This window comes from Capricornis sumatraensis, chromosome 20 (genome assembly GCF_032405125.1).
Source record: "Capricornis sumatraensis isolate serow.1 chromosome 20, serow.2, whole genome shotgun sequence".
Classification (NCBI taxonomy): Eukaryota; Metazoa; Chordata; class Mammalia; order Artiodactyla; family Bovidae; genus Capricornis; species Capricornis sumatraensis.
The window spans coordinates 44759603-44783195 of record NC_091088.1 but is presented as its reverse complement, the minus strand read 5'-3'; the positions used below and the strand labels follow the sequence as shown (position 1 = coordinate 44783195).

At 40.3% G+C, this 23593-nt stretch overlaps 1 protein-coding gene across 1 annotated transcript in view; it reads left to right on the top strand.

The window, feature by feature from the left end:
• Window positions 1–9717: 9717 nt before the first annotated feature.
• IST1 (IST1 factor associated with ESCRT-III) overlaps window positions 9718–23593 on the top strand; it is a 36327-nt gene continuing 22451 nt past the window's right edge. The window contains exon 1 of the mRNA XM_068991780.1: window positions 9718–9787. The gene's annotated coding sequence lies outside the window, so the exon portion shown is untranslated. The remainder of the gene's footprint in view (window positions 9788–23593) is intronic.

The following is a 23593-nucleotide window of genomic DNA, read 5'->3' as shown; positions in this document are numbered from 1 at the left end:
TTACAAATTATTATGATTTATAATTTATAATTCACATACCATGAAATTCACCCTTTTAAAGTAAAGCTCAGTGGATTTTCGTATGTTCACAAGGTTGTGAAAAATCACAAGTATTTAATTCCAAAACATTTTCATCACCTTGAACAGAAACCCCAGACAGCTGTCAATCCCTCTTCTTCCTCCTTCCAGCCTCTTTCAATCACTAACCTTTGGGTCTCTATGGATTTACCTGTTCTGAACATTTAACATAAATGGAATCATACAATAATGGGCCTTTGTGGCTGGCTTCTCTCACTTAGCGTGAAATTTTCAATGTTCACCCATGTTGCTATGTGTGTGTTAGTACTTCATTCCTTTTTTTGGCCAAATAATATTCCATTGTATGGATATACCACATTTACTTCCATTCATCAGTTGATAGATATTTGTGTTGTTTCCACTTTTTGGCTCATCTGAATAATGTTGTTGTGAACATTTGTGTACAATTTTATGTGATCATGTTTTCAGTTCTCTCAAGTGTACACCTAGGAGTGAAATTGTTGGTTCATATGGTAACTCTGTGTTTAACATTTTGAGGAACTGTCAAACTTTTGCCCAAAGAGCCTGCATCATTTTACATTCCTACCAGTGATGAATGAGAGTTCCAGTTTCTTCATGTCCTGTGCTACACTTGTTAATGTTTGTCTTGTTCATTATAGACATTGTAATACAATGAAGTGATATCTCACTGTGGTTTTGATTTGCATTTCCCTGATGACTAAGATATTACTTTGCTGACTAAGGTCCGTCTAGTCAAGGCTATGGTTTTTCCAGTAGTCATGTATGGATGTGAGAGTTGGACTGTGAAGAAGGCTGAGCGATGAAGAATTGATGCTTTTGAACTGTGGTGTTGGAGAAGACTCTTGAGAGTCCCTTGGACTGCAAGGAGATCCAACCAATCCATTCTGAAGGAGATCAGCCATGGGATTTCTTTGGAAGGAATGATGCTAAAGCTGAAACTCCAGTACTTTGGCCACCTCATGCAAAGAGTTGACTCATTGGAAAAGACTCTGATGCTGGGAGGGATTGGGGGCAGGAGGAGAAGGGGATGACAGAGGAGATGGCTGGATGGCATCACCGACTCGATGGACGTGAGTCTGAGTGAACTCCGGGAGTTGGTGATGGACAGGGAGGCCTGGTGTGCTGCGATTCATGGGGTCGCAAAGAGTCAGACACTACTGAGTGACTGAACTGACTGACTGACTTATGACTAAGAATATTGAACATCTTCTTGGGCTTATTATCAACAATTTGGAGAATGTCTTCACAAATGCATCGTGCATTTTTAAGTTCAGTTATTTGCCTTTTTATTGTTGTTTTATAAGTGTTTTTAAAAAAATATTCTGGATACTAGACTACTGTAGGTTGTCTTTCAATTTCTTGGTAATGTCTTTTGAAGCACCAAAGTTCTTCTATTTTCCCTTTTGTTTGCCTTTGACTTAGGTGTCATATCTAAGAAACCATCTCCTAGTCCTTAATCATAAAGATTTCCATGTATATTTTGTTCTAAGAATTTTATAGTTTCAGCTCTTATATTTTACTCCTTGATTAATTTTGAGTTAATTTTTGAATAGGTATTAGGCAGGAATGTTCAACTTTATTCTTTTCTATGCATATATCTAGTTTTCTCAGCACTGTTTGTTGAAAAGTCTGTTCTTTCCTCATTGAACTCTCTTGTTATCCCTGTTGAGAATCAAGTGACCATAAATATATTGATTTATTTCTAGATTTTCCATTCTATTTTATTGTCCTATATGTCTATCCTTATGCAGATTCATACAGTCTTGATAAGAACATCATATTTTAAGGAAATGGAGTTTATATTTAGAATATAGGGTTATAAGTTTTCATGTCTTTGAATTCATTTAAGGAAAAATTAAGTTTTATAGGATGATTGCAATCAGGATAAATGTCATGAAAAGAATCTGATTTGAGAATTCCCTTTTGATCTGATATGTGAATTCAAATGAGAGTTTATAATTGTGATATAATGCATTTTCTTTATCTTTTTTGATAAAGTCTTACACAAATTGAAGGTAAAAGGAGGATGCAAATTATTATGGAAATGTGGACCTATGAAAATTATATCATGTTGAATCTCAAGATCTGGAATCAAGATCTGATCCTGGCACTTACTGCTGTTGATCTTGGATTGATCACTCTACAGCTCTATGCTTCACTTTCCTCTTCTGAAAGTTAATAGACATTTCTGACCTACTGTTCCTTCACAGGAATGTTATGAGCCTCAGATTGAGTTAATATGCTTGTAAGTACCCTATAAACTGCAAAATGCCATGGATATATTTAATATCTGTATATAGCCCAAATTATTGATGTTCATAAGTTCTCTGAGGAGTCATTTCCTAAGTGCTCTAAAACATGCACTTGTTTTTTTCTAGACCTTATTAGGAAGATATCCAGAGTGGTTTCTATTTCACTTTACAATTTTTAGCCTAAAAACTTTCTGAGACTTGCCCCTTTGTAAATGTTAGTCCTTAAAAAAAAAAAGGCAAATTACTATGTTGCTTCAGTCGTGCCCAACTCTTTGTGACCCCATGGACTATAGCCCACCAGGCTCCTCTGTCCATGGGATTCTCCAGGCAAGAATACTGGAGTGGGTTGCTATGCCCTTCTCCAGGGGATCTTCCTGACCCAGGGATGGAACCCTGTCTCCTGTGTCAGGTTTTTTACCACTAGTGCCCTTCTTCTGTTGTGTGTGAAAGTCGCTCAGTCCTGTCCGACTCTTCATGACCCCATGGACTATATAGTCCATGGAGTTCTCCAGGCCAGAATACTGGAGTAGGTTCCCTTCTCCAGGGGATCTTCCCAACCCAGGGATCAAACCCAGGTCTCCTGCATTACAGGTGGATTCTTTACCAGCTGAGCCACCAGGGAAGCCCCAGCACTCAGCAAACTTTATCTGTAAAGTTTACAAATAGGTTTTGTGGGCAATATAAGGGTTCTTTCACATATTATTCTGCCTTTTTTTTTTTTTTTTTTTAAGATTTACTTATTTACTTATGGCTGTGCTTGGACGCTGTTGCTTTGTGCAGGCTTTCTCCAGTTGCAGGGAGTGGGGGCTGCTCTTCATTTCAGTGCACAGGCTTCTCGCTGTGGCTTCTCTTGCAGAGCACGGGCTCTAGGGTGCAGACTTCAGTAGTTGTAGCTCCTGGGCTCTATGAGACAGGTTCAATAGTTGTGGCTGCTGCTGCTGCTGCTGCTGCTAAGTCGCTTCAGTCGTGTCCGACGCTGTGCGACCCCATAGATGGAAGCCCACCAGGCTCCCCCGTCCCTGGGACTCTCCAGGCAAGAACACTGGAGTGGGTTGCCATTTCCTTCTCCAATGCATGAAAGTGAAAAGTGAAAGTGAAGTCGGTCAGTCGTGTCCGACTCTTCGCGACCCCATGGACTGCAGCCCACCAGGCTCCTCCGTCCATGGGATTTTCCAGGCAAGAGTACTGGAGTGGGTTGCCATTGCCTTCTCCACAATAGTTGTGAAGCATGGGCTTAGTTGCCTAGCGGCCTGTGGCATCTTTCTGGACCAAGTATTGAACCCATGTCCCCTGCACTGGCAGGCAAATTCGCAGCCACTGGACAGAAAGGGAAGTCCTGTTTTTTTTTTTCCACAGTCTCAACACTGTAAAAACCATTCTTAGCTGGAAGGGCTATACAAAAACAGGCCTGACATTTTGTCTTACAAGCTTGTAAGACTCTTCAAGTACTATATCAAGTTTTAGTTACAGCCACTAGTTATAATGTATACATAAAATAGAATTACTGGTTAGTTAACCAAAGAAATGTTATGTGTTAATTTTTATCCTAACAGCAAAGCAGGATTTTCAAGTGAAACAATGTGAGTCATTTTGGTTTTTTTGGATTATGTTTCACTTTGATCAAAACTGGTCTAGTCAGCCAGGGATAGAGATACTGTTTTGAATAATTGGCAGGTTGTAGTACAATTCACATTGATATATTATAGGACCTAAATAATTAGACAGGACAGGACACAGGTGATGATTGCTGAATCCTAGAAATTGCTTAGTTAGAAGCAATTTTTCTAAGTGAAGCATATCATTTTTTAGCAAGACAGTGGCTTGATGACACTTTTCACTCATCTTTACTGTTATGGTTTGTTCAAGGGTCCAAAAATGTCAAGGATTCCAAAAGTTATGCGAACACTCTATTACTGATGGCATGGGGAAATAGAAACTCTCAACACATTGGTGGTGATGATGCAAACTGACACTTCCTCTTTGTAGGGTAATTTGGTAATATCTATCAGCATTAAAAATATACCTACACTTTGACCCAGTTCTTCTGCTTCTGGGAATTTACCCAATTTGTACAATCCACACAGGCAAATGTTTAAGCGTTGTAGCATTGTTTATACAGGCAAAATATCAGAAATAATGTAAACACCTATCAATAGAGCAGTGCTTAAAATACATGGTTCACATAAAATGGAGTATTATGCAGCTTTTTAGAGGAATGAGAGTTATTGATAACTGCTGCTATGGTGCAAACTCTGAGATATGTATCTTAAAGCAAGCTATAGTACTAAACAAGTTACAGTATAAGGTCAGCTCTCCATACCTAAGAGTTCTTCATCCATGGAGCCAATCAACCTTGGCTTGAAACAATTGTGAAGAAAAATTGGAGAAAGTATCAAAAAGCAAAATTGAGTTTTCAGCTATTTACATATACTTTACATTGTATTGGGTATTATAAGTAAATCTAGAGATGATTTGGAGTAGATTGGAGGATTATGTGAGGCTTCCCTGGTGACTCAATGGTATAAGAATCCACCTGCAGTGTGAGAGAGACACGGGTTTGATCCCTGGGTTGAGAAGATCCCCTCGAACAGGAAATGGGAACCCTCTCAGGTATTCCTATCTCAAGAATCCCATGGACAGAAGAGCCTGGCAGGCTACCATCCATGGACTTGCAAAGAATCAGGTGTGATTGAGCATGTGTGCATGGAGGATCATAGGTGGTATGTGAAAATATTAATTCTACAGCACTTTATGGAAGGGACTTGAGATTTTGGTATCCTTGCGTTTCCTGGAACCAATCTGCTGATACCGAGGGACAGCTGTAGAATGTGTAGTATGCTACTCCATGTTTAAAAACAAAAGTCATATTTATGTATATGGCCTTACAGATAGTATCACTGGAAGGACTTCAATAGCATTAACATTGTCAGACACTGTTCTAAGAGCTCTTTATAACTGACACTTTTAATTCTCATAACAACTTTATTAATGTAGGTGATATTATTCCCATTTTACATATGAAGAACCTGAAGCATAGAGAGATTAAGTAACTTGCTCAAAGGCCCAAGAATCTGGTAACAATGATTACTTCTAGAGTCAAGAGACTGAAGGACTAAGGGTCAGAGAGACTTAATTTTTGCTATCCATCTTTTTCAGCTGTGTGTGGTTTGCCATGTTTATGCATTACTTAAAAAATTATTTTTAAAATAATTTAGGAAAATGGTAAAAAAGACTCTCATGAGTGCTGTTTACAAGACAGTCAATCTCATTTTCAAAGACGTGCCAATTAACATAACTTCTTAGCTTCCAAAGGATGAGAAAGGTTGATAACGCTTACAGTTGGAGAGTAGGAGAAGCTGGACCCGAGGTAGATACAGTCATGGAAACTTTTTGGAGAGCAGTCTGGTGCTGGGTTGTGCTAGACTGCATGTGCTGCCATAACAAAGTACCACAAACTGGGTGCTTTAAACAACAGCCTTTTATTGTCTCATAGTTCTGGAGGCTAGTCTGTCTAGATCAGACTGTTAGTAGGATTAGATCCTTTTTGAGGGCTGTGAGGAAGAAACTGTTCAAGGCCTCTCTCCTAGCTTCTGGTGGTTTGCTGGCCCTCTTGGGTGTTGCTCCATGCATAGACTCTTCTGCCAGTCTCTGCCTTCATCTTCACGTGGTTTTCTTCCCATACCTGTATCTGTCTCCACATTTTACCCTTCTTTAGAGGTCACAAGTCATATTGGATTAGGGCCCACCCTAATGAACTCATTTTAACTTGACTACCTCTGTGAAGACCCTATCTCCAAGTCAAGTCACATTCTGAGATACTGGGGGTTAGAACTTCAACACATGTATTGGTGGGGAGACATAATTCAACCCATAAATAACATGGGTATCCAAATTTCAAACATGCATACTCTTTAACCTTGCAATGCCACTTATGGGACTGCATCCTTAAGAAATAATCTGAAAGTATGCATAGATATTTTCAGAAGGATATCCACAATGGCACCTATTGGAATGTTGGAATCTACCTAAATATCAGTAAAAGATTGGCTAAATAATGATATACCTGCTTCCGTTGTTAAAGATAATATGGATTGATATGCATTGATATAAAAAGATATGCAGAATATATTAAGTATAAAAAGCAGGTTTACCTAATATTGTGTAATAACCTAAATGGGAAAGAAATTTAAAAAGAATAGATATAGGTATATGTATGGCTCAATCATTTTGCTGTACACCTGAAGCTAATACAACATGGTTAATCAACTATGTGTGTGTGCTTAGTTGCTCAGTCATGTCCAACTCTTTGCGATCCCATGGACTGTACCCTGCCAGGCTCCTCTGTCTGTTGGATTTTCAGACAAGAATCCTGGAGCAGGTTGCCATTTCCAGCTCCAGGGGAATCTTCCTGATCCAGGATTTGAACCCGAGTCTCCTGCACTGGCAGGCATCCTTGACCACTGTGGCACCTAAGAAGCCCTCTAATCAACTATACTCCAATATAACATAAAAAGTTTAAAAAAAGGTGATTTCAAGTACTTTACAAGCTTTCATATCAATCCAGTAAGGAATAAAGATCTTTCCAACTTAAAAATAAAAGCAAGTTTACTGAAGAAGTGAAGTGAAAGTTCCTCAGTAGTGTCCTACTCTTTGCAACCCCATGGACTATATACAGTCCATGGAATTCTCCAGGCCAGAATACTGGAGTGGGTAGCCTTTCCTTTCTTCGGGGGATCTTCCCAACCCAGGGATCCAATCTAGGTCTCCCACAATGCAGGCTTATTCTTTACCAGCTAAGCCACAAGGGAAGCCCAAGTGTACTGAATAGAGTGTATATTGTTATCCTATTTGTGTTAAATTTTAAATAAATAAAATTTTGAAATAATATATTCCCAAAACTAACAATGGCATGGAGGGTGTGCATAGGCCTTTCAGTTTACTTTACATATATATTCTCAGACTAGTAAAAACAATAAATATATTTCTGTCCTTAAAAAACAGAGTATTGAAATCAGTTCATTTTATTCTGTTTTTAAACTGACAGAACAGAATCAGAATATACTTGGGTTTCCCTGGTGGTCCAGTGGTTAAGACTATGGGTGCAGTTTCGATCCCTGGTTGGGGAACTAAGGTCCCCACATGCCATGTGGCACATCCAAATATATATATGTGTGTGCGTGCATGTTACATATATATATTTATATATATACTTACTGCTGAGATCTTAGCTTAGTCTGGTAGTTTCTGGGGGAAACCTAACAATTCCCATTAAGACTTATAATAGCCTAGTTGTGCACACACACTTCCTGTTTTCTCAACTATATAAAAGTTAAGTTGTCGACACCATGATCCTTCAGTTCTACACAGTTCAGCAGACATCTTCTAAGAATAAGGGCATTCTCCACTCAGTGACATGATTATACCAAGGAAAATTAACAATAATTCCATAATATCTAATATCTAGTACATATTCAAATTTCCCAAGTTGTTCTCCCAAATATGTATTTTTTTTCCTAATCTGGATCCAATTGAATTTTATGCATTTCATTTGGTTATTGTATCTCTTAGCCCTCTTTCTGTAAAGCCAGTTTTCTTGCAGATGCCACATTTTCCATTTAATGCACTAGTATATTACTTAATTCTCTCCCATGACACAGCGGAGAAGGCAATGGCAACCCACTCCAGTACTCTTGCCTGGAAAATCCCATGGATGGAAGAGCCTGGTGGGCTGCTGTCTATGGAGTGGGTCACACAGAGTCGGACACGACGGAAGCGACTTAGCAGCAGCAGCAGCATGACACAGACGTCATTTGAAAATTTTTACAATGAATATTTTTTATTGTGGTAAAATACACATAAAAGCTACCATTTTAAAAGTTTTAGTTGTACAGTAAAGTGGCATTAAGTACATTCACGGTTCTGTAACCATCACCACCATCCGTCACCAGAACGGTTTCATCATTCCAAACTGAAATTCTGTACTCATTAAACAGTAACTCCCCACTCTCCCTTTCCACACCATTCTGCCTTCTGTCTTGAGCCGACCTCTTTAAATTCCTCAGATAACTGGAATCCTGCAGTCTTGACTCTTTGCGAGTCCATGGACTATAGCCTGCCAGGCTTTTCTGGAGTGGGTTTCCCAACTCCCAACCTAGGAATCTAACCCATGTCTCCTGCATTGCAGGCAGATTCTTTTACCGTCTGAGCCACCAGGGAAGCCCATAAAAGACTATAAATTGGTTTCAGGCTATCTAAACAAGGTCCATGTGACATGTGGTTGCTGTGTTTCTAAGCCTGTTTAGATCCAAGCAATTTGCTCACTTTTTTTTAGACGCTATTGCTTTACTGCAGAATAATTCTTATATGCATGTATTTACCAACAACAAAAATCCACACATTTTAAAGGAAACACGCACTGTATACTGAGGTTCTGAAAGCTGCTTCTAATTTAGAAATACTAGAAGTAGTTAGAGAGACACATTACTTATAAATTCATATAAACCTCATATAGTTACTCTTGGTTCCATCTTTGTCAGATTACCTCATCACAATTTAGCAAACCACAATTTTGGTCTTGGTAGATGCACCCAGTACAGCAGGGGGCAGGATTACCTCCTTCTAGAAGCCAAGTGCTTAGGAAACTCCTTCTAACGTTAATCAGAATAGTTTTCAAGTTAAGCACAAAGATAACTAAAAGAAAAAGTTTTCTCTGAATACAGAGATAAGGTAAATTTCCAGAGAATGTGCTGGTGAGAGGAAACATCTTACTTAAAAAACTATCGGTATTCTGTTTGAAAGAGCAATCAGACTTGGTTTAAAAAAGCGGGTCAGGAGTATCAAAGTGGGTAAGCGAGAGGGTGGACGACTAAGGAAGGAGGGCGACGAGCCGGAAAAAGAGTCGTCAGCTGCCAGAAAAGAATGGAAACCTGCTTAGCAGGTAATTTGACGAAATGAACCGAGACGCAGGAGGAAAGTCCCCGTGGCGACTGAAGTCGAGCGCGGGACGAGAGCAGACTAACTCCAGATGTTTGGAAGGCCGTGCTGAAGCCGGTTTTTCCAAGCACTGGAACAATCCTGAACAAGGCACTGGGCGCGGACTCGGAAAACAAGCCTCAGCGGCCAGCCTCCCCGCGCCCAGGGAGTAACCTGCGAAACCCAGGGCACGCCCCAGCAGGTGATTCTGTAGGCGTGACAAGTCTGCTCCCTCCTTCCATGCCTCCGCCGCGGGAAGTAGTCCCCGGCTGCGCCGGCTCCGAAGAAATCTGGGCAGGGGAGCCCTGAGGCCCTCAGGGCATGAGTCCCAGGAGCGGCGGGCGCGCAGCCAATCCCTGGAAAGAGGGCGTGGCTAACTCGGTCCCGCGGATTCCTCCGCCTGCGGTCGCTGTGCTGAGGCAGAGGGAGCCGCCATCTTGGATGCTGAGTCTTGGTTCCCAGAGTCTTGCGTCTCTGCCGTTTTCACGTCCGGATTTGGCCAGGTGAGTGGGCTTTTTCAGGGTCGAGCGTCTTTGTTTTCTTCCCCACACCGCGCCCCGGGTTTATAAGTCCCTAGCCAGGGATTTGGACGATTCTGAGGTGGCAGGTGAGGAGAAACAGAATGATCCTGGGTCAGGCCGGAGGTCGGGCCGGAGGGGCTGCGGCGCGGAAGGCCGCCGAAGGCCGGGCTCGGGGGCGTGGCAGGGCCGCTATCAGCTCGGAGACCGCTAGTCGTGGATGTATGACACCGCCGAACTTTCTTGTCCTCCCTGCTTCGAGCCGTCTCTACCCCGGGGTGGAAGTGCCGCGGCCTGGGCTTTGGCACCCGACGCGGACAGGGCCAGGCCGGCGCTCTCGGCCACTCCCCTCACCCCATCTCTTCTGGCCCAGAGAGACTTCGGTTCGGTTTTGTCCCTGGTGCTCGAGGGAGTCCGCGTCCGAGCCGGGCAGCCTCCCCTGGGCGGCGCGGCCTCCAGGGAAAGTACCTGGGGGCTCTGGGCGAAAATGCTTTTTTCTTTAGCGGAAGCAAAACGCGACCTTTGACCCCTTTCGCGGACCCCTTCTTGTGTGATGAGCGGTCTTTTGAGGAGCCTGTGGTCTTGTCCTTGCGCCCCTTCTCTTTCAGTTCTCATTGCTCCCTTTCCGCGGTGCTGCAGGTGAGAGGACTGGAAACTCGACCTGCATCAAGTTTTACAAGGATCGGGACCCAAGAGCGCCCGTTTAATAATTAGGTAATAGGAAAGAGAGTCACTTTCACTCATTGTAGTAGTAAAACTGAAATTAAGAGCTGGTCATAGTTTTTCTATTATGCTAGCGTATTCATGATTTTTCTAAACTTTTTATTATGAAAATTTAAAGCACCCATTTTCATCAACGATTATTTTCTTGCCAATCTTGTTTCGTTTATACCCCCATTATGTATTCATTTAATAAAGTAATAGTTAATATATGTGTCGTCGTCGGCCCACCAACCCCCGCCCCGCGCAAGTAGTAGCTTTTTTGACTCCTGTACTTAGGAGAAACTTCCACCGGAAATTTTGTTTTTACAGCTTTCTCAGAACCCCATCTTCTGGGATAGGAGGACTTAGTAATATCCTTTTATTCGACGATAAAAGATTGTTTTGAAACCTTAATGTTAGTATTATATTTTAAAGTCACCCAGTTTCCTAAGTCTTCTCATTTTTAAAGTAATGTTACTGTTCTGTCCAGATTATTTTCATTCTTCCTGTCTTCCTTTGCCTCTGGAATTTCAATGATTGGGAGCCCCAGAATCCCCAGCTCTATATAATCTACTTAATTTAAGCTTTCATTCCTTTAAAATCATTTCCCTGGTAACTCAGCTGGTAAAGAATCCTCCTGCAATTCAGGAGACCCCACTTCGATTCCTGGGTCAGAAGATGCGCTGGAGAAGGGATAGGCTACCCACTCAAGTTTTCTTGGGCTTCCCTAGTGGCTCAGCTGGTGAAGAATCCACCTGTGATGTGGGAGACCTGGATTCGATCACTGGGTTGGGAAGATCCCCTGGAGAAGGGAAGGGCTACCCACACCAGTATTCTGGCCTGGAGATTTCCATGACTGTATAGTCCGTGGGGTTGCAGAGAGTCAGACACAACTGAGCGACTTTTCACTTTTCCTGTAAAATCACAATTAAGTCCCAATTGACACAAAGTCTATCCTGATTTAAAAATAGAACTAGAAGAGAGTGTAGTCTAATGAGATAATTTAAAATACAGAAAAAGTAGTATACACATGAATACTAACTTCATTATTTTATATGGTAAATATAAAAAAGATTGGGAAATTATTAAAAATGGCTACTCAATGTAGTATTAGGCAGCCATTAAAGTATAATACTAAAGACTGTAGCAGATAGGATGTTAAGTGATAAAAGAATTCACTAGTGATTGGAGTCCATGATTACAACTTTGTAAAAATATGCCTTAAGAGAAACTCTTTGGGAATGTATGCCCAACAAATTTTTTGTATTATTTTTTGTATTGCTTTTTATATTACTTTTATTGAAAAACAAGATAAAGGTACTGTCATAACGTCTTACGAATTTCAATATTTATAGCTCCTTCTGGAAAATCTTGATGGTCTCTGAATTCTGAAGTCTGTACTTTTCTTGTGAGTTATACATGATGCTGCTGGTTTTGTGGTCTTTTATTAAATTTTCAATCTTGGTTAGTTTGGTCACTGATTTTAGTACAGTTTGAAAATACAGTAAATGATGTTTCTGTACGTGAAATGGTTTTAAGAATTGGGCTGTATTATTGTGGAAATGTCTTCTAGCTTGTTTGTACTTTTATGTCACTTATTCATACCTGCAATGCCTAAATCATACCTGAATCTGTTCATATCACTTGTAAGAAAGAAGTATTCAGGATAAATAATACATTTCAAATACAGTTTTCCTATATACTAAAAAATGGCATTCTGGGTACTGTAGACTGTTGCCTCCCTTCCCAGTTTGGTTCTTTTGGAGCTACAAGACTCTAAAGTTGGTTTCTTGGGACTTAGTGGTCTGTTTTGCTGTTTTTCAGCTACTTTAAGGTTTTCAGGATTACTGTTTCTGGGCAGCTTCACTAATTTGGGAAGCTGTTCTGAGCTGCAACAGTCTCTCCCTTCTCTCTCCAAGGGTAACATGAGGAATGGCCCAGTCCATGGTTTTACACTTTCCCTTATTCAGAATGGAGAGTTTATCCAGTTTTAAAAGGCTCCTGAAGCTGGGTGATGAAAGAAGGACTAGATCAGTTTGTTCCAACTTTAAAGACTGGAGTAAAATGAAGGATTTGAAAGAGCCCAGAAGAGAACATGAGGTTGCTGACCAACGTGTGGCATAATGGTGATGTAATTAAAATACTGAGAAGTAATTTAACAATCACTAGTTCATAATCCTTTTATAAGATTTATAGTTTCCTGTTTTTAAAAATTTTTGACTGCACTTGGTCTTCGTTGCAGTGCATGGGCTTCTCGTTGTGGTGGCTTCTCTTGTGGAGTGCATGGGCTCGGTAGTTGTGGTGTTTAGGCCTAGTTGCCTCAGGGCACGTGGAATCTTCCCCACCAGACCAGGGACTGGACCTGTATCCCCTGCAACGGCAGGTGGATTCTTAACTGCTGGACCACCAGGGAAGTCCCTGTAATGTTGATGTTATAGGTGTTTATGTGTCTTACAATTGTTTTTGTGTCACTTATCCCCATTAAACTGTGAACTCCTTAAAACAATAGGGTATTACTTAAATGTCTGTTGTCTCCATTTGCTTGGCACAGTACTTGATAGAATGTGTGCATGTGTGCGTGCTCAGTTGTATCTGACTCTTTGGGACTCCATGGACTGTAGCCTTCCAGGCTCCTCCAGGCAAGAATACTGGAGTGGGTTGCCATTTACTACTCCAGGGGAACTTCTGGACTCGGGGATCAAACCTGAGTCTCCTGCATTGGCCGGCAGTTTCTTTACCATTGAACCGCCTGGGAAGCCCTACTTGATAGACACTCTCAAAAATATTTGATGAGTGGATGAATGGCAGTAAAAATCTTGAGGTACAAAATGAGTTTAGAATAAGCTCTGAATCAAATGACAGTTTTAAATTAAGCATTGGGCAGTATTAGTATGTGATAATATATATGTGTATTCACATATACATGTATTTATATGTTTTTTTCTGTATATAATTATTTGTATATGTATAAAATAGTGACTTGACCAGAATAGTTTATTAACTTTTAGGTTATTCCTAAAATTAGTATTCTGAATCATTCAGGATACAAAGTTGATGGTAGCTTTGGAAACACAAGTTCAAATCCTGAATTGGAAGAATTCCCTGGCGGTTCAGGGGTTAGGACTTGGTGGTTTTACTGCCGGGACATGAGTTGCCTCCCTGGTTGAGGAATTAAGATACTGCAAGCTTCAAGGCAGGGCCAAAAGAAAAAAAAATCCTGAAATGATAATTAAATTGACCTTTTTTATTAGATAAGCTTTGAGTCTAATTTTTTTTTACATATATTGGTAATTATTTTGGACATGTCCTAAATAAAAATAATAGTTAATACCTTGTGGTTTAGTGTCATTGTCCTTAATGATTAGTTTTTGTAGGAGTCTAATTTCTGAAAGTTGAAAATCCTCAGAACTCAAGTTGACAAAGTATTTTGGCAAATTATTTTCCTTTCCTTAAATCTAAAACAAAACTAGAGGCTGTAAGTTTGTGGAACTCAAAAAAAGACTTATTTTTAGTTAAATTTCCTATTAACATAATAAACGAGTGACAGCTTTGTACTAAGTACTGTACGAGACAGTGTGGGAATAACAGTGGAACCTTAGAAATAGTGTGTGCTTTGAGAAGAGTCAGACACGGCATACTAAAAGCAGCAGCAACCTTGAGAAGAGCTAAACTGATTACAGCTGAAATCCTCCAATGAGGTTGAAACAGTTAAAGCAAGGGAAAAAAGATGCAAATATATATTTAACTTTTTATTTTAATCCAAAAGATATAAAATTCCATGTAATAATGGTATATAACCTTTAAAAATTGTGAGCCACTGTATTGTATACCTGTAACTTATATTGTACATCAAGTATTCTTCATTTGTTTGTTTGTTTTTTTAAATTAGCAGTTGTGGCGCTTGAGCTTAGCTGCACTGAGGCATGTGGCATCTTCTCAGACCAGGGATTGAACCTGTGTCTCCTGCATTGGCAAGCAGATTCTTAACCACTAGACTACCAGGGAGTCCTAGTCTTCAGTTTTTAAAAAGTTCATTTATCAGCTAATCTCTATTTTAGAGTTGTTTATTTTTGGCTGTGCTGGGTCTTCATTGCTGCGCGCTGGCTTTCTCTAGCTGCAGCGAGGGCGGCTCCTCTGGTTGCAGTGTGCTGGTGTCCCACGGCAGTGGCTTCTCTTGCAGCTGAGCATAGGCTCTAGGGCATTTGGGCTTCAGTAGTTGTGGCACGGTGGGCTTAGTTGCCCCACAGCTTGTGGGATCTTTCTGCACCAGGGATTGAACCCATGTCCCCTGTGTTGGCAGGTGGATTCTGAACTAGTGGGCTACCAGCTACTAGCTAATAATCTATCAGCTAATCTTTAGGTGATTAGACCTTTTCTTTAAGTGTGCGTCTGTTGACTGGAGTTTTACTTATTTTTTTGCCACCTTCTAGGGCTTGCAGAATCTTAGTACCCCCACCAGGAATTGACTCTGGCTCTAGTCAGTGAAAAGTGTGGCGTCCTAGCCATTGGACTGCTAGGAAATGCCCTAAAATCCACAAATTTTCATTTAATCCTCATACTAGCTTTTTGAGGGATGTTGTTGTTTTTGGACTCTAAGTCTAGTATCCTACTCTTTTGTGACCCCTTGGACTGTAGCCCGCCAGGCTCCTCCAGACAAGAATACTGGAGTGGGTTGCCATTTCCTTCTCCAGGAGATCTTCCTGACCCAGGGACCGTGGTTGGCAGGTGGATTCTTTACAACTGAGCCATCTGGGAAGCCCTTGAGGTGTGAGGGTTCATGTAAATATCGGTGCTAAGTTTCCTTAAGTGTTTGATAGAATTTCCTTAAATGTTTAACAGAGAAGCCACTTGGGCCTGGATTTTCTTTTGGAATGGTTCTTAATTTTAGATTAAATTTTTGTCATGTATAAGGGGCAGTTATATTTTGTATTTCTTTTGAGTCAGTTTAGAAAAGAATTGCTTATTTTACTTTTTGGTTGCGCTGCGGCTTCATTGCTGCACTTGGGCTTTCTCTAGTTGTGATGAGTGGGGGCTACTTCAGCTGTGCTGCATGTACCTCGCATTGTGGTGGCTTCTCTTGTTTTGAAGGACAGGTTCCAGGCTCTTGGGCTTCAGTAGCTGCAGCATGGGGGCTCAGTAGTTGTCACTCAAGGGCCCTAGAGTGCTCAGGCTTCAGTGGTTGTGGTGCACTGGCTTAGTTGCTCCGTGGCACGTGAAATTTTCCAGACCAGGGATCAAACTCATGTCCCCTGCATTGGTAGGCAGATTCCTAGTCACTGTACCAGCAAGGAAGTCCGGCTTTTTTTTTTTTTTTAATTGTAGTTGACTTACAATGTTGTGTTAGTTTCAGATGTACTGCAAAGTGATTGTCATTCATATATTTACTTTTTCAGATTCTTTTCTGTTATAGGTTATTACAAATGTTGAATATCGTTCCTTTATGCGTCAGTTTTGGTAAATTGCATTTCTAACAGATTTGTACATTTTGTCTCGTATTTATAGGTGTAAGTTAGAAATACGTGTGTGTACTTGTGTTCAATTGTGTCTGACTCTATGACCCCATGAAATGTAGCACTTCAGGCTTCTCTGTCCATGGAATTTTCCAGGGAAGAATACTGGAGTGGGATGCCATTTCCTACTCCAGGGACTCTTCGTAACCCACATCTCTTGGGCTCCTGCATTGGTAGGCGGGTTCTTGACCGCTGCATCATTTGGGAAGCCCAAGTTAGTCATAATGTCCCTTTTAATATTTATAGGCCCTGTAATGATATGCCTCTTTTTCAGTCCTGATACCGGTAATGTGTGTGTCCCCCGCCACTTCCGTCCTTCCTCTTTCCAAAGAACCTTTGTTTGATTTCATTGATTTTCCTCTTTCTAGTTTCATTGGTTTTTACCTTTTAGTTGTTTCTTTCTGCTTGCTTTGGGTTAATTTTTCTCTTTTTACAGTTACTTGTGGAAGCTTAGTTTACTAATTTGAGACCTTTCTTTTTGGGGGCGGGGGCAGGAAGTAGAAAAGTATAACTTTATTGCTTTGTCAGGCAAAGAGAGAGACACCAGGCTTCTGCCTCGAAAAACTGCCCCTCAGACCTTCCTTCTTTTCTAATGTGAGCATTTAAAATTGTAAAATTTCCCCAAGCACTGCTTTAGCTTCACACACACATTTTGATGTTATATTTTAATTTTCATTTTCTTGCAGTTTAAACTTTAAAAAATAATTTCCACTTGAAACTTCCTCTTTGACATGTATTATTTAGAAGTATAGTGTTTAATTTACAAGTGTTTGGAGATATTCTGTTATCTTTCTTATTACTGATTTTAGGTTAATTTCCATTGCAGTTAAAGAATATACCTTGTGTGACTTCACTTCAGTTCTGTTTAATTTGTTAGAGCTTGTTTTGTAACCCAGGATGTGGTCTATGTTCATAAATGTTCCCTGTAGATTGCTGTGTTGAGTGGAGTGTTCTGTAAATGTCAGTGAGATATAGTTGGTTATTATTGGTGTTCAGTTCTGTACTCTTGCTGATATTCTGTCTGCTAGTTTAAGAAATTTCAAAGGGAAATATGTTGAGGTGTCCAACTACAGTTAAGGATTTGTTTCTTTGTCCTGTCCTGTCTGTCTTTTGTTGTTCCTTGTATTTTGAAGCTTTATTGTGCATTCACTATTAGGTTGCATTCACTATTAGGTTTTTACATTTTCTTTTTGAATTCACCCTTCTGTGATTATATAATATCCCTTTGAATCCCTAGTTTTTCTTGCTGAAGTCTACTTTGTCTAACAGTATAGCCCCTTCAGCTTTTTTTAAAGTTGAAGTATTATTGATAGATCTTTTTATTAGTTTCAGGTGTACAGCATAATGATTTGATATTTGTATGTATTGCAAAATGATTACCGCATCAAGTTTTTGTTGTTCAGTCTCTAAGTTGAGTCCATCTCTTTGCGACACCAGGCTTCCTTGCCCTCCATCTCCTGGAGTTTGCGCAAATTCATGTCCATTGAGTCACTGATGGCATCAGTAAGTCTAGTTAACATCTGTCACCATACATGGTTACAGTTTTTTCCTCTTTTGATGAGAACTTTTAAGATTCATCCTCTTGGGATTTCCCTGGCAATCCCGTGGTTAAGACTCTGCATTTCTATTGCAGCGGGTGCAGGTTCAATCTCTGGTGGGGGAACTTAAGATCCCACATCCCACAGGCCTGGCAGCAGGGCCAAAAAAATGAAAAAGAAATTTTTTTTTCTTAGTAGCTTTGTGATTTGTTGTTGTTCAGTTTCTCAGTTGTCTCTGACTCTGTGACCCCTTGGACTGCAGCACGCCAGGCTTCCCTGTCCTTCACCGTCTCCCAGAGCTTGCTCAGACTCATGTCCATTTGAGTCGGTGATGCCGTCCAACCATCTTGTCCTCTGTCGTCCCCTTCTCCTGCCCTCAATCTTTCCCAGGATCAGGATCTTTTCTAATGAGTTAGTTCTTCGCATCAGGTGGCCAAAATATTGGAGCTTCAGCATCAGTCCTTCTGATGAATATTCAGGGTTGATTTCCTTTAAGATTGACTGGTTTGATCTCCTTTCTGTCCAAGGGACTCTCAAGAGTCATCTGCAACCTCACAGTTCAAAATATGTAATACAGTATTAATCATAGTCACCATACCACATTGTACATAACATCCCATGACTCATTTACAGTATTTTATAACTGGAAGTTTGTAATGAAATGGGTGAAGGGGGTTGAAAGGTACAACTTTCAGCTTTATTTTGACTACTGTTTGCATGATATACTTTTTTTCATCCTATTAACCTTTTTACATTATCGATGTGAATTTAATCTTGGCAGTAGTTTGATCATTTTTTGAACCATCTGGTAAGCCTAGTTAACATCTGTCACCATACATAGTAACAATTCTGACAATCTGTTTTTTAAATTGTCATGTTTAGATAATTTCTACTTATGTAATTTTAGTATACTTGAATTTAGGTCTACCACTTTATTATTTGTTTTATGTTTTTCATTTCTCTTTCTGCTTACATGCCTTATCTTGGATTATTTGAACAATTTAGTCATCAAGTTTAAAACTTGTCCAGCTTTTTAGTCTTTTTTCGATATAGTATGTTTTACTAGTCAATCTAGGAATTACAGTGGACATACTTAATTTTTCACAATCCACTTAGTATTTTATCACTTCTTGTGGAATATATTAATAGAAATATCATGTAGGTCCCTTTGCCTTGCTCCCTACCCGTTTATACTATTGTGTTGTGGTTATCTTATGTATTATGTTTACATGTGTTGAAAAAGACCCAGCAGTGTTGTTAGTTTTGCTTTTAACTGTCAAATGCATTTTAAGAGGCTGAATAGAACAGTCATCTGTTGTATTTACCCAGATATTTGCCATTTCTGTAATGTAAGATATAAATATTTGCCATTTCTTCCTGTATTTTAGTGTTCCAAGTTTTCTTATTAATGTTCTCTCATCTGAAAGTGACTTGTGTGTGTGCTGAGTAGTATCCGACTCTTTTCGACCTAATGGACTATAGCCTACCAGGCTCCTTTGTCCATGGGAGTTTCCCAGCAAGAATACTGGAGTGGGTTGCCATTTCCTTCTCCAGAGGGTATTCCTGACTCAGGGATGGAAGTTGCATCTCCTGTGTCTCCTGCATTGGAAGGTAGATTCTTTACCACTGAACTACCTGGAAAAACCAGAGAATGATTCATTCCCCCTGTATTTCTGAAGGGTATTTTCACTGGGTATAGAATTCTGGGTTGACAGTTCTTCTCTGGTCATACTTCCTTTTGGCCTCTGTGGTTTCTGATGCGAAGTGTTATTATTTGAATAGATGATCTATAGGTAATGTGTTTTTCTTTGGCTGCTTGCAGTATTTTAAAAATTTGTCTTTAGTTTTCAGCAGTTTGATTAAGTTGATTCTGAGCATACATTTCTTTGGGATTATTCAGTTCAGAGTGCTCTGAGTTTTTCAGCCTGTAGGTTTATTTATTTTGCTAAATTTGGAGAGTTTTCACCCAATATTTTTCCAAAAGTTTTTGGGTACCAAACTGTTTCTCCCATCCTTCTGAGATTCTGATGATGCAATGTTAGACCCTTTGCTATTTCTACAGATATATGAGACTGATCACTTTTTTTCAGTGTCTTTTTAAAATCTCTTTTTCATATTGAATACTTAGTATTGATCTATGTTCAAGTGCATTGGCACTTTCCGTTGTTATTTCCTTTCTGCTATCCAGCCCATAGAGTGAGTTTTTAACATTTTTAAAAAACAGATTTTATTTATTTTTGACTGTGCTGGGTCTTTAATGCTGGGTTGGCTTTTCCCTAATTGAGGCAAGCGGGGGCTACTCTCTTGTTGCTGTGTGGGAACTTCTCATTGAGGTGGCTTCTTTTGTGGTGGAGCACAGGCTCTAGAGCATGCAGGCTTCAGTAGTCTCAGTTCCCCAGCTCTAAAGCACAGGCTCAATAGCTGTGGTGCACAGGTTTAGTCGCTCTATGGTATATGGGATCTTCCCAAGTCAGGGATCAAACCCATGTCTCTTGCATTGACAAGCAGATTCTTTACCACTGAGCCACCAGAGAAACTCCTCTTTTGATGATTGTATTTTTCAGTTCTAAAGTTTGTTTCCTCAGGAATTCCCTGGTGATCCAGTCGTTCTGACTCAGTGCTTTCACCTCCAGGACCTGGGTTTAGGGGCTGGGTTTGATCTCTGTTCGAGGAACGAAGATCTCGCAAGGTGCACAGAGGGCCAAAAAAAATTGTTTCCTCTTGATGTTTTTTGTTTCTTTACTGAGATTTTCTAGTCATTCAAGAGTATTTGCCCTTACTTGTTGCAGTGTTTTCTAAATTTTTTTTTTAATTGAAGTGTGGTTGAATTGTTGAAATATTTTTACAGTAGCTGCTTTGTCAATTAATTCCAGCAACTGTATGATCTCAGCATTGATGTACGTTGATTGTTTTTTTCTGTGAGTTGACTTTACTGATTTGGTGTATTTCACTCAGTCTGTCCCCACCAGGGATCCTCTTTCTGGCTTCTCAAGACAGGACTAGAGAGTTGAGCTTCTCTTGCTATTCATACTTTCCTGTGTTAGTGCTCACTTCTGGTTTCAGACTGCCTTGCATCTAGGAAGTACCAGAGGGGAAAACTGATAAACTCACTGCCACTTTATTGGTGTATCAAATTTGTTAGATCTAGTTTCTGGCTTCTTTGGTTTTGTGTAAAAATCAAGTCTTTGGCTGGATATTTTCTGTTTTCACATACTTTTTTCTCCCCTCTGATCTGTATCCCTGGAGTCTCATTCTGTGTACTGTGTATGTGGGCCCGTTTGCTTCCTGGCTTCCAGTTAAGGGATAGATGGACTTGCAGGAGGAATGAGGTGCGAATTGTCTGTGCCTCCACCAGTGTAATTCTTTGCTGGTGGCCCTTTCTGGATAGCTACCCTCCCCAGGTTCCACGTCTTCATCTTGCCCATTCAGGCCTAGATGTATTTATGGTTCTGGGGCAATTCATTATCCTTTGTTCTTTTCTTTAAATGTTACCCACATCTTTATAAGTAGTATCTTTATTGAATTCTCCTCACTTTAACCAGGTGTGGATACTGTGTGTTTCTAGCTGGTACCCTGATTGTTAGACTCCTTTAAAGGGGCCTTATGATTTTGCTTTTGTAAATCTGAAAGATGTTATTCCTGAATCATAAGATTAGTAATTTAGGTTTATTTTTATCTACTTTCTGTAGTAGGTTTACAGTAGGGTTTTGGGGGGAGAGAACGTCTCTCCTCACATTCCCAGCCAAAAGATTCACTGTGAAATATAGACCTTTTCGGGATTTTCAACTTCCTTCACAATGTTGGATTTATATTTGTAGCATAAAACATTAAGTTCCTCTTTCAGGAAATTTTAGCACCTAAGTCCCTAATCATGTGATTGTTTGGGTCCTTTTGTTCCCGTGCTGTTTGAGCATGGTCCCAAACTAGCATTTGTGGATGTTGACCCATCTTTGACAAATATGTGAAATAGAGGCGTCTTTATACCCTCCAGAGTTTTTTCATGTTACTAAAGCTACCCTTTATTACCTGTCTCTCTGTGATGTGTCTTTCAGTGTCTAGCCACTTTAGTTACCCATTCTGATAATGTTTACTGAGGAGTTAACATTTTACTTTTCTAAGGAGGCAAATGAATTTATTTATATTACTTTTTTTTTGATAGAAATTCCAAATTACATCTGAGGTAGATTTGGTTTTAGTGTTAGTCCAAATTCCTTAGATTTGAAGAGTTTACATATAGGTGTTGACTAAAAAATATGCACAGCTTGAGAGTTGCTGGTTAAGTTTTGTTTGGGGCAAAATGAGGACTGCAGTCCAGGAGACAGCACCTCAGTTCTGAGAGACTGTTCTAAGGAGGCAGGAGGGGAAATGAGGCTATGAACAAGTTTCTAACAAAGGGAACAGGCAGTTTGAACATCAGAGATGAGGTTATCAAGTTAAGGAGTTTGCATTCTGTGTATGGGAAGAGGCAAGCCTCTGGATTCACTGAATTCATTCCTTTCATATGCACCTCATCTACCCAGAGCTAAATTGTTTCCTTGTTCACCTGAAGGAGTGGCAGATGGCTGCTTTTTTGTATCAACACCCCCCCTCCCCGCCCAGCAGTCACCGTTGGGGGGGTGGCAGCATCTGTTGGATGGCAGTTTCCAGAGCCCTCATTCGCATTTGGAGGCCAGAAATCGCTGATGGCCATGGCCGTGACATTTCTTGTTTATTGTTAGGGCAGGAAGTATTTTCATTTCCTAGCTCCTCCCCATGGTAATAGTTCTTCTCTGTATTCTTGCCACCTCTCCTTAATCTCTTCAGCTTCTGTTAGGTCCATACCATTTCTGTCCAAAGTGTCCATCTTTGCATGAAACTATACAAAAAACTATACAAAAAAGATCTTTATGACCCAGATAATCACGATGGTGTGATCACTCACCTACAGCCAGACATCCTGGAATGTGAAGTTAAGTGGGCCTTAGGAAGCATCACTACAAACAAAGCTAGTGGACGTGATGGAATTCCAGTTGAGCTATTTCAGATCCTAAAAGATGATGCTGTGAAAGTGCTGCCCTCAATTTGCCAGCAAATTTGGAAAACTCAGCAGTGGCCACAGGACTGGAAAAGGACAATTTTCATTGCAATCGCAGAGAAAGGCAATGCCAAAGAATGCTCAAACTACTGTACAATTGCACTCATCTCACATGCTAGTAAAGTAATGCTCAAAATTCTCCAAGCCAGGCTTCAACAGTACGTGAACCATGAACTTCCAGATGTTCAAGCTGGTTTTAGAAAAGGCAGAGGAACCAGAGATCAAATTGCCAGCATCCATTGGATCATCAAAAAAGGAAGAGAGTTCCAGAAAAACATCTACTTTGGCTTTATTGACTGTGCCAAAGCCTTTGACTATGTGGACCACAACCAACTGTGGAAAATTCTGAAAGAGGTGGGAATACCAGACCACCTGACCTGCTGAGAAATCTGTATGCAGGTCAGGAAGCAACAGTTAGAACTGGATATGGAACAACAGACTGGTTCCAAATTGGAAAGGGCTGATAAACGTCAAGGCTGTGTATTGTCACCCTGCTTATATAACTTATATGCAGAGTACATCAAGAGAAACACTGGGCTGGAGGAAGCACAAGCTGGAATCAAGATTGCTGGGAGAAATATCAATAACCTCAGATATGCAGATGACGCCACCCTTATGGTAGAAAGTGAAGAGGAACTAAAAAGCCTCTTGTTGAAAGTAAAAGAGGAGAGTGAAAAAGTTGGCTTAAAGCTCAACATTCAGAAAATGAAGATCATGGCATCCGGTCCCATCACTGCATGGGAAATGGATGGGGAAACAGTGGAAACAGTGTCAGACTTTATTTTTAGGGGGCTCCAGAATCACTGCAGATGGTGACTGCAGCCATGAAATTAAAAGATGCCTACTCCTTGGAATAAAGCTATGACCAACTAGATAGCATATTCAAAAGCAGAGACATTACTTTGCCAACAAAGGTCCATCTAGTCAAAGCTATGGTTTTTCCAGTAGTCATGTACAGATGTGAAAG